An 18,296-nucleotide genomic window follows, 5' to 3' on the forward strand; every position below is an offset into this window, starting at 1 on the left:
TTACTGTGTATTTTGGACCATCTTACAGAAGATGAAACATAGAAATTCCATCCGAATTTAATACAAAAGGCACACTGCCGACTTAAGTACAAGAGGACTGACACTTCTTACATTCTATGATTAGAACATTCTCCTGCGAGACCGGTTTTAGATTCCGATGCTTCACTTCAGGTTTACTGTATCCCTTGGACCTTCTTATTGACGATGAAAATCAGAAATTGCACCCGAATTTAATACAAAAAGCACAATGCCGACTTAAGTACAAAAGAACTGACACTGTAACTTTCTATGATTTGAACCCCACCCTTTGAGTCCAGTTTTAGAACCCGATGCTTCACTTCAGGTTTGCTGTATCCCTTGGACCTCCTTATTGACGACGAAACACAGATATTGCATCGGAATTTAATACAAAATGCACAATGCCGACTTAAGTACAAGAGGACTGACACTCTAACTTTCTATGATTTCAACCTCTCCTGTGAGTCCAGTTTAAGATTCCGATGCTTCACTTCAGATCGGCTGTATCCCTTGGACCTTCTTATTGACGATGAAACATAGAAATTGCATCCGAATTAAATACAAAATGCACAATGCCGACTTAAGTACAAGGGGACAGACACTCTAACTTTCTATGATTTGAACCTCTCCTGTGTGTCCAGTTTTAGATTCCGATGCTTCACTTCAGGTTTACTGTATACCTTGGACCTTCTAATTGACGATGAAACACAGAAATTGCATTTGAATTTAATACAAAAGGCACAAGGTCGACTTAAGTACAAGAGGACTGACACTCTAACTTTCTACGATTTGAACCTCTCCTGTGAGTCCAGTTTTAGATTCCGATGCTTCAATTCAGGTTTACTGTATACCTTGGACCTTCTTTTTGACGATGAAACACAGAAATTGCATCCGAATTTAATACAAATTGCACAAAGCCGACTTAAGTACAAGAGGACTGACACTCTAGTTTTCTATGATTTGAACCTCTCCTATGAGTCCAGTTTTAGATTCCGAAGCTTCACTTCAGGCTTACTGTATACCTCGGACCATTTTATTGACGATGAAACACAGAAGTTGCATCCGAATTTAATACAAAAGGCACAATACCGACTTAAGTACAAGAGGTCTGAAACTCTAACATTCTATGATTTGAACTTCTCCTGTGAGTCCAATTTTAGCTTCCGATGTTTCACTTCAGGTTTACTGTATCCCTTGGACCTTCTTACAAAGATGAAACACAGAAATTGAATCGGAAGTAAATACAAAAGGCACAATGCCGACTTAAGTACGAGAGGACTGACACTCTAACTTTCTATGATTTGAACCCCTCCTGTGAGTCCAGTTTTGGATTCCGAAGCTTCACTTCAGGCTTACTGTATCCCTTGGACCTTCTTACAAAGATGAAACACAGAAATTGTATCGGAATTAAATACAAAAGGCACAATGCCGACTTAAGTACAAGTGGACTGACACTTCTTACATTCTATGATTTGAACCTCTCCTGTGAGACCGGTTTTAGATTCCGATGTTTCACTTCAGGTTTACCGTATCCCTTAGACGTTCTTATTGATGATGAAACACAGAAATTGCACCCAAATTTAATACAAAAGGCACAATGATGACTTATGTACAAGAGGACTGACACTCTAACTTTCTATGATTTGAACCTCTCCTGTGAGTCCAGTTTTACATTCCGATGCTTCACTTCAGGATTACAGTATACCTTTGACCTTCTTATCGACGATGAAACACAGAAATTGCATCCGAATTTAATACAAAAGGCACAATGCCGACTTAAGTACAAGAGGACTGACACCCTAACTTTCTATGAATAGAACCTCTCCTGTGGGTCCAGTTTTAGATTCCGATCCTTTACTTCAGGTTTACTGTATCCCTTGGACCTTCTTATTGACGATGAAACACAGAAATTGCATCCGAGTTCAATGCAAAAGCACAATGTCGACTTAAGTACAAGTGGACTGACACTCTAACGTTCTATGATTTGAACCTCTCCAGTGTGTCCAGTTTTAGATTCCGATGCTACACTTCAGGTTTACTGAATTCCTTGGACCATATTATTAACGATGAAACACAGAAATTGGATCCTAAATTAATACAAGAGTCACAATGCCGACTTAAGTACAAGAGGACTGACACTCTAAATTTCTATGATTTGAACCTCTCCTGTGAGTCCAGTTTTAGATTCCGATGCTTCACTTCAGGTTTACTTTATATGTTGGACCTTCTTATTGACGATGAAACACAGATATTTCATCCTAATTGAATAAAAAATGCACATTGCCGACTTAAGTACAAGAGGACTGACACTCTTAACTTACTATGATTTGAACCTCTCCTGTGAGTCCAGTTTTAGATTCCGATGCTTCACTTCAGGTTTACTGTATACCTTGGACCTTCTTTTTGACGATGAAACACAGAAATTGCATCCGAATTTAATACAAAATGCACAAAGCCGACTTAAGTACAAGAGGACTGAGACTCTAGTTTTCTATGATTTGAACCTCGCCTGTGGGTCCAGTTTTAGATTCCGATGCTTCACTTCAGGTTTACTGTATCCCTTGGACCTTCTATTGACGATGAAACACAGAAATTGCATCCGAATTTAATGCAAAAGGCACAACGTCGACTTAAGTACAAGTGGACTGACACTCTAACTTTCTATGATTTGAACCTCTCCTGTGAGTCCAGTTTTAGATTCCGATGCTACATTTCGGGTTTACTGAATACCTTGCACCTTGATATTAACGATGAAACACAGAAATTGCATCCTAAATTAACACAAAAAACACAATGCCGACTTAAGTACAAGAGGACTGACACTCTAAATTTCTATGATTTAAACCTCTCCTGTGAGTCCAGTTCTAGATTCCGAAGCTTCACTTCAGGTTTACTGTATACGTTGAATCTTTTAATTGACGATGAAACCCAGATATTTCATCCTAATTGAATACATAATGCACAATGCCGACTTAAGTAAAAGAGGACTGACACTATAACTTTCTATGATTTGAACCTCTCCTGTGAGTCCATTTTTAGATTCCGTTGCTTCACTTCAGGTTTACTGTATACCTTGGACCTTCTTATTGACGATGAAACACAGAAATTGCATCCTAATTGAATACTAAAGGCACAATGCCGACTTAAGTACAAGAGGACAGACTCTCTAAGTTTCTATGATTTGAACCTCTCCTGTGAGTCCAGTTTTAGATTCCGATGCTTCACTTCAGGTATACTGTATCCCTTGGACCTTCTTATTGACGATGAAACACAGAAATTGCATCCGAATTTAAGACAAAGGCACAATGCCGACTTAAGTACAAGAGGACTGACACTCTAAATTTCTATGATTTGAACCTCTCCTGTGAGTCCAGTTTTAGATTCCGATGCTTCACTTCAGTTTTACTGTATAACTTGGACCTTCTTATTGACGATGAAACACAGAAATTGCATCCTACTTGAATACAAAAGGCACAATGCCGACTTAAGTACATGTGGACTGACACTTTAACTTCCTATGATTTGATCCGCTCCTGTCAGTCTTGTTTTAGATTTCGATTCTTCACTTCAATTTACTGTTTACCTCGGACCTTCTTATTGACGCTGAAATACAGAAATTGCATCCTAATTTAATACAAAAGGCACAATGCCGACTTAAGTACAAGAGGACTGACACTCTAACTTTCTATGATTTGAAATTCTCCTGTGAGTCCAGTTTTAGATATCGTTGCTTCACTTCAGGTTTACTGTATCCCTTGGACCTTCTTATTGACGACGAAACACAGAAATTGCATCCGAATTTAATACAAAATGCACAATGCCGACATAAGTACAAGAGGACTTACACTCTAACATTCTAAGATTTGAACCTCTCCTGTGAGTCCAGTTTAAGATTCCGATGCTTCACTTCAGGTTTACCGTACCCCTTGAACCTTCTTATTGTTGATGAACACAGAAATTGCATCAGAATTAAATACAAAAGGCACAATGCCGACTTAAATACAAGAGGACTGACACTCTAGCTTTCTATGATTTGAACCTCTCCTGTGAGTACAGTTTTAGCTTCCGATGTTTCACTTCGGGTTTACTGTATCCCTTGGACCTTCTTACAAAGATGAAACACAGAAATTGTATCGGAATTAAATACAAAATGCACAATGCCGACTTAAGTACAAGTGGAGTGACACTTCTTACGTTCTATGTTTTGAACCTCTCCTGTGAGACCGGTTTTAGATTCCGATGCTTCACTTCAGGTTTACTGTATCCGTTAGACGTTCTTATTGACGATGATACACAGAAATTGCATCCGAATTTAATACAAAAGGCACAATGATGACTTAGGTACAAGAGGACTGACACTCTAACTTTCTATGATTTGAACCTCTCCTGTGAGTCCAGTTTTAGTTTCCGATGCTTCACTTCAGGATTACTGTATACCTTTGACCTTCTTATTGACAATGAAACACAGAAATTGCATCCGAATGTAATACAAAAGGCATAATGTCGAATTAAGTACAAGTTGACTAACACGCTAACTTTCTATGATTTGAACCTCTCCTGTGAGTCCAGATTTAGATTTCGATGCTTCACTTCAGGTTTACAGAATGCCTTGGACCGTGTTATTAACGATGAAACACAGAAATTGCATCCTAAATTAATACAAAAGGCACAATGCCGACTTAAGTACAAGAGGACTGACACTCCAAATTTCTATGATTTGTACTTATCCTGTGAGTCCAGTTTTAGATTCCGATGCATCACTTCAGGTTTACTGTAACCCTAAAACCTTCTTATTGACGATGAAACACAGAAATTGCATCCGAAGTTAATACAATGGCACAATGTCGACTTAAATACAAGTGGACTGACACTCTATCTTTCTATGATTTGAACCTCTCCTGTGAGTCCAGTTTTAGGTTCCGATGCATCACTTCAGGTTTACTGAATGCCTTGGACCTTGCTATTAGCGATGAAACACAGAAATTGCATCCTAAATTAATACAAAAGGCACAATGCCGACTTAAGTACAAAAGGACTGAGGCTCTAACATTCTATGATTTGAACCTCTCCTGTGAGTCCAGTTTGAGATTCCGATGCTTCACTTCAGGTTTACTGAATGCCTTGGACCTTGTTATTTACGATGAAACACAGAAATTGCATCCGAATGTAATACAAAAGGCACAATGCCGACTTAAGTACAAAAGGACTGACATTCTAACTTTCTATGATTTCAACCTCTCCTGTGAATCCAGTTTTAGATTCCGTTGCTTTACTTCAGGTTTACTGAATAGCTTGGACCCTCTTACTGACGATGAAACACAGAAATTGCATCCTAATTTAATACAAAAGACACAATGCCGACTTAAGTAAAAGAGGACTGACACTCTAACTTTCAATGATTTTCATCTCCCCTGTGAGTCCAGTTTCAGATTCCGATGCTTCACTTCAGGTTTACTGTATACCTTGGACCTTCATATTGACGATGAAACACAGAATTTGCATCCGAATCTAATACAAAATGCACAAAGCCGACTTAAGTACAAGAGGACTGACACTCAAACTTTCTATGCTTTGAACCTCTCCTGTGAGTCCAGTTTTAGATTCCGATGCTTCACGTCAGGTTGACTGTACAATTGGACCTTCTCATTGACGATGAAACAAAGAAATTGCATCCTAATTTAATACAAAATGCACAATGCCGACTTAAGTACGAGAAGACTGACACTCTAACTTTCTATGATTTGAACCTCTCCTGTGAGTCCAGTTTTAGATTCCGAAGCTTCACTTCAGGCTTACTGTATACCTCGGACCATTTTATTGACGATGTAACACAGAAGTTGCATCCGAATTTAATACAAAAGGCACAATGCCGACTTAAGTACAGGAGGACGGACACTCTAACTCACTATGATTTGAACCTCACCTGTGAGTCCAGTTTTAGATTCCGATGCTTCACTTCAGGGTTACTGTATCCCTTGGACCTTCTTATTGACGATGAAACACAGAAATTGCATCGGAATTTAATACAAAAGGCACAATGCCGACTTAAGTACAGGAGGACTGACACTCTAACACACTATGATTTGAACCTCTCCTGTGAGTCCAGTTTTAGATTCCGATGCTTCACTTCAGGCATACTGTATACCTCGGACCAACTTATTGGCGATTAAACACAGAAATTGCATCCTAATTTAATACAAAAGGCACAATCCGACTTAAGTACAAGAGGACTGACACTCCAACATTCTATGATTTGTACCTCTCATGTGAGTCCAGTTTTTAATTCCGATGCTTCAATTCAGGTTTACTGTATACCTTGGACCTTCTTTTTGACGATGAAACACAGAAATTGCATCCGAAATAAATACAAAAGGCACAATGCCGATTTAAGTACAAGAGGACTGACACTCTAACTTTCTATGATTTGAACCTCTCCTGTGAGTCCAATTGTAGATTCCGATGCTTCACTTCAGGTTTACTGTATATCTTGGACCTTCTTATTGACGATGAAACACAGAAATTACATCCGAATTTTATACAAAAGGCACAATGCCGACTTAAGTACAAGAGGACTGACACTCTAACTTTCTATGATTAGAACCTCTCCTGTGAGTCCAGTTTTAGATTCCGATGCATCACTTCAGGTTTAGTGTATACCCTGGACTTTCTTATTGACGATGAAGCACATAAATTGCATCGGAATGAAATTCAAAAGGCACAATGCCGAGTTAAGTACAAGAGGACTGACACTCTAACTTTCTATGATTTGAACCTCTTCTGCGAGACCAGTTTTCCATTCCGATGCTTCACTTCATGGTTACTGTATACCTTGGACCTTCTTATTGACGATGAAACACAGAAATTGCATTCGAGTTTTATACAAAAGGCACAAGGCCGACCTAAGTACAAGAGGACTGACACTCGAACTTTCTATGATTTGAACCTCCCTGTGAAACCTGTTTTAGATTCCGATTCTTCACTTCAGGTTCACTGTATACCTTTTACCTTCTTATTGACGATGAAGCACAGAAATTGCATCCGAATTTAATACAGAAGGCACAATGCCGACTTAAGTACAAGAGGACTGACACTCTAACTTTCTATGATTTGAACTCCTCCTGTGAGTCCAGTTTTAGGATCCGATGCTTCACTTCAGGTTTACTGTATCCCTTATACCTTCTTATTGAAGATGAAGCACAGATATTGTATCGGAATTAATTACAAAAGGCAAAATGCCGACCTAAGTACAAGAGGACTGACACTTCTTACATCCTATGATTTGAACCTCTCCTGTGAGGCCGGTTTTAGATTCCGATGCTTTACTTCGGGTTTACTGTATCCCTTGGACCTTCTTATTGACGATGAAACACATAAATTGCATCCGAATTTAATACAAAAGGCACAATGCCGACTTAACTACAAGAGGACTGACACTCTAACTTTCTATGATTTGAACCTCTCATTTGAGCCCAGTTTTAGATTTAGATGCTACACTTCAGGTTAACTGTATACCTTGGTCCTTGTTATTGACGATGAAACACAGAAATTGCATCCGAATTTAATACAAAAGGCAAAATAACGACTTAAGTACAAGAGGACTGACACTCTAACTTTCTATGTTTTGAACCTCTCCTGTGAGTCCAGTTTTAGATTCCGATGCTTCACTTCAGGTTTACTATATACCTTGGACCTTCTTATTGACGATGAAACACAGAAATTGCATTCGAATTTTATACAAAAGGCACAAGGCCGACCTAAGTACAAGAGGACTGACACTCGAACTTTCTATGATTTGAACCTCCCTGTGAAACCTGTTTTAGATTCCGAATCTTCACTTCAGGTTCACTGTATACCTTTTACCTTCGTATTGACGATGAAGCACAGAAATTGCATCCGAATTTAATACAGAAGGCACAATGCCGACTTAAGTACAAGAGGACTGACTCTTCTTACATCCTATGATTTGAACCTCTCCTGTGAGACCGGTTTTAGATTCCGATGCTTTACTTCGGGATTACTGTATCCCTTGGACCTTCTTATTGACGATGAAACACAGAAATTGCATCCGAATTTAATACAAAAGGCATAATGCCAACTTAACTACAAGAGGACTGACACTCGAACTTTCTATGATTTGAACCTCGCTGTGAAACCTGTTTTAGATTCCGATGTTTCACTTCGGGTTTACTGTATCCCTTGGACCTTCTTACAAAGATGAAACACAGAAATTGTATCGGAATTAAATACAAAATGCACAATGCCGACTTAAGTACAAGTGGAGTGACACTTCTTACGTTCTATGATTTGAACCTCTCCTGTGAGACCGGTTTTAGATTCCGATGCTTCACTTCAGGTTTACTGTATCCGTTAGACGTTCTTATTGACGATGATACACAGAAATTGCATCCGAATTTAATACAAAAGGCACAATGATGACTTAGGTACAAGAGGACTGACACTCTAACTTTCTATGATTTGAACCTCTCCTGTGAGTCCAGTTTTGGTTTCCGATGCTTCACTTCAGGATTACTGTATACCTTTGACCTTCTTATTGACGATGAAACACAGAAATAGCATCCGAATGTAATACAAAAGGCATAATGTCGACTTAAGTACAAGTTGACTAACACGCTAACTTTCTATGATTTGAACCTCTCCTGTGAGTCCAGATTTAGATTTCGATGCTTCACTTCAGGTTTACAGAATGCCTTGGACCGTGTTATTAACGATGAAACACAGAAATTGCATCCTAAATTAATACAAAAGGCACAATGCCGACTTAAGTACAAGAGGACTGACACTCCAAATTTCTATGATTTGTACTTATCCTGTGAGTCCAGTTTTAGATTCCGATGCATCACTTCAGGTTTACTGTAACCCTAAAACCTTCTTATTGACGATGAAACACAGAAATAGCATCCGAATGTAATACAAAAGGCATAATGTCGACTTAAGTACAAGTTGACTAACACGCTAACTTTCTATGATTTGAACCTCTCCTGTGAGTCCAGATTTAGATTTCGATGCTTCACTTCAGGTTTACAGAATGCCTTGGACCGTGTTATTAACGATGAAACACAGAAATTGCATCCTAAATTAATACAAAAGGCACAATGCCGACTTAAGTACAAGAGGACTGACACTCCAAATTTCTATGATTTGTACTTATCCTGTGAGTCCAGTTTTAGATTCCGATGCATCACTTCAGGTTTACTGTAACCCTAAAACCTTCTTATTGACGATGAAACACAGAAATTGCATCCGAAGTTAATACAATGGCACAATGTCGACTTAAATACAAGTGGACTGACACTCTATCTTTCTATGATTTGAACCTCTCCTGTGAGTCCAGTTTTAGGTTCCGATGCATCACTTCAGGTTTACTGAATGCCTTGGACCTTGCTATTAGCGATGAAACACAGAAATTGCATCCTAAATTAATACAAAAGGCACAATGCCGACTTAAGTACAAAAGGACTGAGGCTCTAACATTCTATGATTTGAACCTCTCCTGTGAGTCCAGTTTGAGATTCCGATGCTTCACTTCAGGTTTACTGAATGCCTTGGACCTTGTTATTTACGATGAAACACAGAAATTGCATCCGAATGTAATACAAAAGGCACAATGCCGACTTAAGTACAAAAGGACTGACATTCTAACTTTCAATGATTTCAACCTCTCCTGTGAATCCAGTTTTAGATTCCGTTGCTTTACTTCAGGTTTACTGAATAGCTTGGACCCTCTTACTGACGATGAAACACAGAAATTGCATCCTAATTTAATACAAAAGACACAATGCCGACTTAAGTAAAAGAGGACTGACACTCTAACTTTCAATGATTTTCATCTCCCCTGTGAGTCCAGTTTCAGATTCCGATGCTTCACTTCAGGTTTACTGTATACCTTGGACCTTCATATTGACGATGAAACACAGAATTTGCATCCGAATCTAATACAAAATGCACAAAGCCGACTTAAGTACAAGAGGACTGACACTCAAACTTTCTATGCTTTGAACCTCTCCTGTGAGTCCAGTTTTAGATTCCGATGCTTCACGTCAGGTTGACTGTACAATTGGACCTTCTCATTGACGATGAAACAAAGAAATTGCATCCTAATTTAATACAAAATGCACAATGCCGACTTAAGTACGAGAAGACTGACACTCTAACTTTCTATGATTTGAACCTCTCCTGTGAGTCCAGTTTTAGATTCCGAAGCTTCACTTCAGGCTTACTGTATACCTCGGACCATTTTATTGACGATGTAACACAGAAGTTGCATCCGAATTTAATACAAAAGGCACAATGCCGACTTAAGTACAGGAGGACGGACACTCTAACTCACTATGATTTGAACCTCTCCTGTGAGTCCAGTTTTAGATTCCGATGCTTCACTTCAGGGTTACTGTATCCCTTGGACCTTCTTATTGACGATGAAACACAGAAATTGCATCGGAATTTAATACAAAAGGCACAATGCCGACTTAAGTACAGGAGGACTGACACTCTAACACACTATGATTTGAACCTCTCCTGTGAGTCCAGTTTTAGATTCCGATGCTTCACTTCAGGCATACTGTATACCTCGGACCAACTTATTGGCGATTAAACACAGAAATTGCATCCTAATTTAATACAAAAGGCACAATCCGACTTAAGTACAAGAGGACTGACACTCCAACATTCTATGATTTGTACCTCTCATGTGAGTCCAGTTTTTAATTCCGATGCTTCAATTCAGGTTTACTGTATACCTTGGACCTTCTTTTTGACGATGAAACACAGAAATTGCATCCGAATTAAATACAAAAGGCACAATGCCGATTTAAGTACAAGAGGACTGACACTCTAACTTTCTATGATTTGAACCTCTCCTGTGAGTCCAATTGTAGATTCCGATGCTTCACTTCAGGTTTACTGTATATCTTGGACCTTCTTATTGACGATGAAACACAGAAATTACATCCGAATTTTATACAAAAGGCACAATGCCGACTTAAGTACAAGAGGACTGACACTCTAACTTTCTATGATTAGAACCTCTCCTGTGAGTCCAGTTTTAGATTCCGATGCATCACTTCAGGTTTAGTGTATACCCTGGACTTTCTTATTGACGATGAAGCACATAAATTGCATCGGAATGAAATTCAAAAGGCACAATGCCGAGTTAAGTACAAGAGGACTGACACTCTAACTTTCTATGATTTGAACCTCTTCTGCGAGACCAGTTTTCCATTCCGATGCTTCACTTCATGGTTACTGTATACCTTGGACCTTCTTATTGACGATGAAACACAGAAATTGCATTCGAGTTTTATACAAAAGGCACAAGGCCGACCTAAGTACAAGAGGACTGACACTCGAACTTTCTATGATTTGAACCTCCCTGTGAAACCTGTTTTAGATTCCGATTCTTCACTTCAGGTTCACTGTATACCTTTTACCTTCTTATTGACGATGAAGCACAGAAATTGCATCCGAATTTAATACAGAAGGCACAATGCCGACTTAAGTACAAGAGGACTGACACTCTAACTTTCTATGATTTGAACTCCTCCTGTGAGTCCAGTTTTAGGATCCGATGCTTCACTTCAGGTTTACTGTATCCCTTATACCTTCTTATTGAAGATGAAGCACAGATATTGTATCGGAATTAATTACAAAAGGCAAAATGCCGACCTAAGTACAAGAGGACTGACACTTCTTACATCCTATGATTTGAACCTCTCCTGTGAGGCCGGTTTTAGATTCCGATGCTTTACTTCGGGTTTACTGTATCCCTTGGACCTTCTTATTGACGATGAAACACATAAATTGCATCCGAATTTAATACAAAAGGCACAATGCCGACTTAACTACAAGAGGACTGACACTCTAACTTTCTATGATTTGAACCTCTCATTTGAGCCCAGTTTTAGATTTAGATGCTACACTTCAGGTTAACTGTATACCTTGGTCCTTGTTATTGACGATGAAACACAGAAATTGCATCCGAATTTAATACAAAAGGCAAAATAACGACTTAAGTACAAGAGGACTGACACTCTAACTTTCTATGTTTTGAACCTCTCCTGTGAGTCCAGTTTTAGATTCCGATGCTTCACTTCAGGTTTACTATATACCTTGGACCTTCTTATTGACGATGAAACACAGAAATTGCATTCGAATTTTATACAAAAGGCACAAGGCCGACCTAAGTACAAGAGGACTGACACTCGAACTTTCTATGATTTGAACCTCCCTGTGAAACCTGTTTTAGATTCCGAATCTTCACTTCAGGTTCACTGTATACCTTTTACCTTCGTATTGACGATGAAGCACAGAAATTGCATCCGAATTTAATACAGAAGGCACAATGCCGACTTAAGTACAAGAGGACTGACTCTTCTTACATCCTATGATTTGAACCTCTCCTGTGAGACCGGTTTTAGATTCCGATGCTTTACTTCGGGATTACTGTATCCCTTGGACCTTCTTATTGACGATGAAACACAGAAATTGCATCCGAATTTAATACAAAAGGCATAATGCCAACTTAACTACAAGAGGACTGACACTCGAACTTTCTATGATTTGAACCTCGCTGTGAAACCTGTTTTAGATTCCGATGTTTCACTTCGGGTTTACTGTATCCCTTGGACCTTCTTACAAAGATGAAACACAGAAATTGTATCGGAATTAAATACAAAATGCACAATGCCGACTTAAGTACAAGTGGAGTGACACTTCTTACGTTCTATGATTTGAACCTCTCCTGTGAGACCGGTTTTAGATTCCGATGCTTCACTTCAGGTTTACTGTATCCGTTAGACGTTCTTATTGACGATGATACACAGAAATTGCATCCGAATTTAATACAAAAGGCACAATGATGACTTAGGTACAAGAGGACTGACACTCTAACTTTCTATGATTTGAACCTCTCCTGTGAGTCCAGTTTTGGTTTCCGATGCTTCACTTCAGGATTACTGTATACCTTTGACCTTCTTATTGACGATGAAACACAGAAATAGCATCCGAATGTAATACAAAAGGCATAATGTCGACTTAAGTACAAGTTGACTAACACGCTAACTTTCTATGATTTGAACCTCTCCTGTGAGTCCAGATTTAGATTTCGATGCTTCACTTCAGGTTTACAGAATGCCTTGGACCGTGTTATTAACGATGAAACACAGAAATTGCATCCTAAATTAATACAAAAGGCACAATGCCGACTTAAGTACAAGAGGACTGACACTCCAAATTTCTATGATTTGTACTTATCCTGTGAGTCCAGTTTTAGATTCCGATGCATCACTTCAGGTTTACTGTAACCCTAAAACCTTCTTATTGACGATGAAACACAGAAATTGCATCCGAAGTTAATACAATGGCACAATGTCGACTTAAATACAAGTGGACTGACACTCTATCTTTCTATGATTTGAACCTCTCCTGTGAGTCCAGTTTTAGGTTCCGATGCATCACTTCAGGTTTACTGAATGCCTTGGACCTTGCTATTAGCGATGAAACACAGAAATTGCATCCTAAATTAATACAAAAGGCACAATGCCGACTTAAGTACAAAAGGACTGAGGCTCTAACATTCTATGATTTGAACCTCTCCTGTGAGTCCAGTTTGAGATTCCGATGCTTCACTTCAGGTTTACTGAATGCCTTGGACCTTGTTATTTACGATGAAACACAGAAATTGCATCCGAATGTAATACAAAAGGCACAATGCCGACTTAAGTACAAAAGGACTGACATTCTAACTTTCAATGATTTCAACCTCTCCTGTGAATCCAGTTTTAGATTCCGTTGCTTTACTTCAGGTTTACTGAATAGCTTGGACCCTCTTACTGACGATGAAACACAGAAATTGCATCCTAATTTAATACAAAAGACACAATGCCGACTTAAGTAAAAGAGGACTGACACTCTAACTTTCAATGATTTTCATCTCCCCTGTGAGTCCAGTTTCAGATTCCGATGCTTCACTTCAGGTTTACTGTATACCTTGGACCTTCATATTGACGATGAAACACAGAATTTGCATCCGAATCTAATACAAAATGCACAAAGCCGACTTAAGTACAAGAGGACTGACACTCAAACTTTCTATGCTTTGAACCTCTCCTGTGAGTCCAGTTTTAGATTCCGATGCTTCACGTCAGGTTGACTGTACAATTGGACCTTCTCATTGACGATGAAACAAAGAAATTGCATCCTAATTTAATACAAAATGCACAATGCCGACTTAAGTACGAGAAGACTGACACTCTAACTTTCTATGATTTGAACCTCTCCTGTGAGTCCAGTTTTAGATTCCGAAGCTTCACTTCAGGCTTACTGTATACCTCGGACCATTTTATTGACGATGTAACACAGAAGTTGCATCCGAATTTAATACAAAAGGCACAATGCCGACTTAAGTACAGGAGGACGGACACTCTAACTCACTATGATTTGAACCTCTCCTGTGAGTCCAGTTTTAGATTCCGATGCTTCACTTCAGGGTTACTGTATCCCTTGGACCTTCTTATTGACGATGAAACACAGAAATTGCATCGGAATTTAATACAAAAGGCACAATGCCGACTTAAGTACAGGAGGACTGACACTCTAACACACTATGATTTGAACCTCTCCTGTGAGTCCAGTTTTAGATTCCGATGCTTCACTTCAGGCATACTGTATACCTCGGACCAACTTATTGGCGATTAAACACAGAAATTGCATCCTAATTTAATACAAAAGGCACAATCCGACTTAAGTACAAGAGGACTGACACTCCAACATTCTATGATTTGTACCTCTCATGTGAGTCCAGTTTTTAATTCCGATGCTTCAATTCAGGTTTACTGTATACCTTGGACCTTCTTTTTGACGATGAAACACAGAAATTGCATCCGAATTAAATACAAAAGGCACAATGCCGATTTAAGTACAAGAGGACTGACACTCTAACTTTCTATGATTTGAACCTCTCCTGTGAGTCCAATTGTAGATTCCGATGCTTCACTTCAGGTTTACTGTATATCTTGGACCTTCTTATTGACGATGAAACACAGAAATTACATCCGAATTTTATACAAAAGGCACAATGCCGACTTAAGTACAAGAGGACTGACACTCTAACTTTCTATGATTAGAACCTCTCCTGTGAGTCCAGTTTTAGATTCCGATGCATCACTTCAGGTTTAGTGTATACCCTGGACTTTCTTATTGACGATGAAGCACATAAATTGCATCGGAATGAAATTCAAAAGGCACAATGCCGAGTTAAGTACAAGAGGACTGACACTCTAACTTTCTATGATTTGAACCTCTTCTGCGAGACCAGTTTTCCATTCCGATGCTTCACTTCATGGTTACTGTATACCTTGGACCTTCTTATTGACGATGAAACACAGAAATTGCATTCGAATTTTATACAAAAGGCACAAGGCCGACCTAAGTACAAGAGGACTGACACTCGAACTTTCTATGATTTGAACCTCCCTGTGAAACCTGTTTTAGATTCCGATTCTTCACTTCAGGTTCACTGTATACCTTTTACCTTCTTATTGACGATGAAGCACAGAAATTGCATCCGAATTTAATACAGAAGGCACAATGCCGACTTAAGTACAAGAGGACTGACACTCTAACTTTCTATGATTTGAACTCCTCCTGTGAGTCCAGTTTTAGGATCCGATGCTTCACTTCAGGTTTACTGTATCCCTTATACCTTCTTATTGAAGATGAAGTACAGATATTGTATCGGAATTAATTACAAAAGGCACAATGCCGACCTAAGTACAAGAGGACTGACACTTCTTACATCCTATGATTTGAACCTCTCCTGTGAGGCCGGTTTTAGATTCCGATGCTTTACTTCGGGTTTACTGTATCCCTTGGACCTTCTTATTGACGATGAAACACATAAATTGCATCCGAATTTAATACAAAAGGCACAATGCCGACTTAACTACAAGAGGACTGACACCCTAACTTTCTATGATTTGAACCTCTCATTTGAGCCCAGTTTTAGATTTAGATGCTACACTTCAGGTTAACTGTATACCTTGGTCCTTGTTATTGACGATGAAACACAGAAATTGCATCCGAATTTAATACAAAAGGCAAAATAACGACTTAAGTACAAGAGGACTGACACTCTAACTTTCTATGATTTGAACCTCTCCTGTGAGTCCAGTTTTAGATTCCGATGCTTCACTTCAGGTTTACTATATACCTTGGACCTTCTTATTGACGATGAAACACAGAAATTGCATTCGAATTTTATACAAAAGGCACAAGGCCGACCTAAGTACAAGAGGACTGACACTCGAACTTTCTATGATTTGAACCTCCCTGTGAAACCTGTTTTAGATTCCGAATCTTCACTTCAGGTTCACTGTATACCTTTTACCTTCGTATTGACGATGAAGCACAGAAATTGCATCCGAATTTAATACAGAAGGCACAATGCCGACTTAAGTACAAGAGGACTGACTCTTCTTACATCCTATGATTTGAACCTCTCCTGTGAGACCGGTTTTAGATTCCGATGCTTTACTTCGGGATTACTGTATCCCTTGGACCTTCTTATTGACGATGAAACACAGAAATTGCATCCGAATTTAATACAAAAGGCATAATGCCAACTTAACTACAAGAGGACTGACACTCGAACTTTCTATGATTTGAACCTCGCTGTGAAACCTGTTTTAGATTCCGAATCTTCACTTCAGGTATACTGTATACCTTGGACCTTCTTATTGACGATGAAGTACAGAAATTGCATCGGAATTATATTCAAAAGGCACAATGCCGACCTAAGTACAAGAGGACTGACTCTCTAACTTTCTATGATTTGAACCGGTCCTGTTGGTCCAGTTTTAGATTCCGATGTTTCACTTCAGGTTTACTGTATACCCTGGACCGTCTTATTGACGATGAAACACAGAAATAGCATCCGAATTAAATACAAAAGGCACAATGCCGATTTAAGTACAAGAGGACTGACACTCTAACTTTCTATGATTTGAACCTCTCCTGTGAGTCCAATTTTAGATTCCGATGCTTCACTTCTGGTTTACTGTACATCTTGGACCTTCTTATTGACGATGAAACACAGAAATTACATCCGAATTTTATACAAAAGGCACAATGCCGACTTAAGTACAAGAGGACTGACACTCTAACATTCTATGATTAGAACCTCTCCTGTGAGCCCAGTTTTAGATTCCGATGCATCACTTCAGTTTTAGTGTATACCCTGGACTTTCTTATTGACGATGAAGCACATAAATTGCATCGGAATGAAATTCAAAAGGCACAATGCCGACTTAAGTTCAAGTGGACTGACACTCTAACTTTCTAAGACTTGAACCTCTCCTGTGTGTCTAGTTTTAGATTCCGATTCTTCACTTGTGGTTTACTGTATACCTTGGACCTTCTTATTGACGATGAAGCACGGAAATTGTGTCGGAATAAATTCAAAAGGCCCAATGCCGACTTAAGTACAAGAGGACTGACACTCTAACTCTCTATGATTTGAAAAACTCCTGTGAGCCCAGTTTTAAATTCCGATGCCCCACTTCAGGTTTACTGCAACCCACGGACCTTCTTATTGACGTTGGAACACAAAAATTGCATCCGAATTTAATACAAAAGGCACAATCCCTACTTTAGTAAAAGAGGACTGACACTCTAACTTTCTATGATTTGAACTCCTCCTGTGAGTCCAGTTTTAGATCCCGATGCTTCACGTCAGGTTTACTGTATACCTTGGACCTTCTTATTGACGATGAAATACAGAAATTGCATCCGAATTCAATACAAAAGGCGCAATGCCGACATAAGTACAAGAGGACTGACACTAAAACTTTCTATGATTTGAACCTCTCCTGTGAGCCCAGTTTTAGATTCCGAAGCTTCACTTCAGGTTTACTGTATACCTTGGACCTTCTTATTGACGATGAAGCACAGAAATTGCATCGGAATTAAATTCAAAAGGCACAATGCCGACCTAAGTACAAGAAGACTGACTCTCTAACATTCTATGATTTGAACCTGTCCTGTTGGTCCAGTTTTAGATTCCGATGTTTCACTTCAGGTTTAGTGTATACCTTGGACCGTCTTATTGACGATGAAACACAGAAATTGCATCCGAATTAAATACAAAAGGCACAATGCTGATTTAAGTACAAGAGGACTGACACTCTAACTTTCTATGATTTGAACCTCTCCTGTGAGTCCAGTTTTAGATTCCGATGCTTCACTTCAGGGTTACTGTATACCTT

The sequence above is a fragment of the Schistocerca serialis genome, chromosome 6, assembly GCF_023864345.2.
Source record: "Schistocerca serialis cubense isolate TAMUIC-IGC-003099 chromosome 6, iqSchSeri2.2, whole genome shotgun sequence".
Classification (NCBI taxonomy): Eukaryota; Metazoa; Arthropoda; class Insecta; order Orthoptera; family Acrididae; genus Schistocerca; species Schistocerca serialis.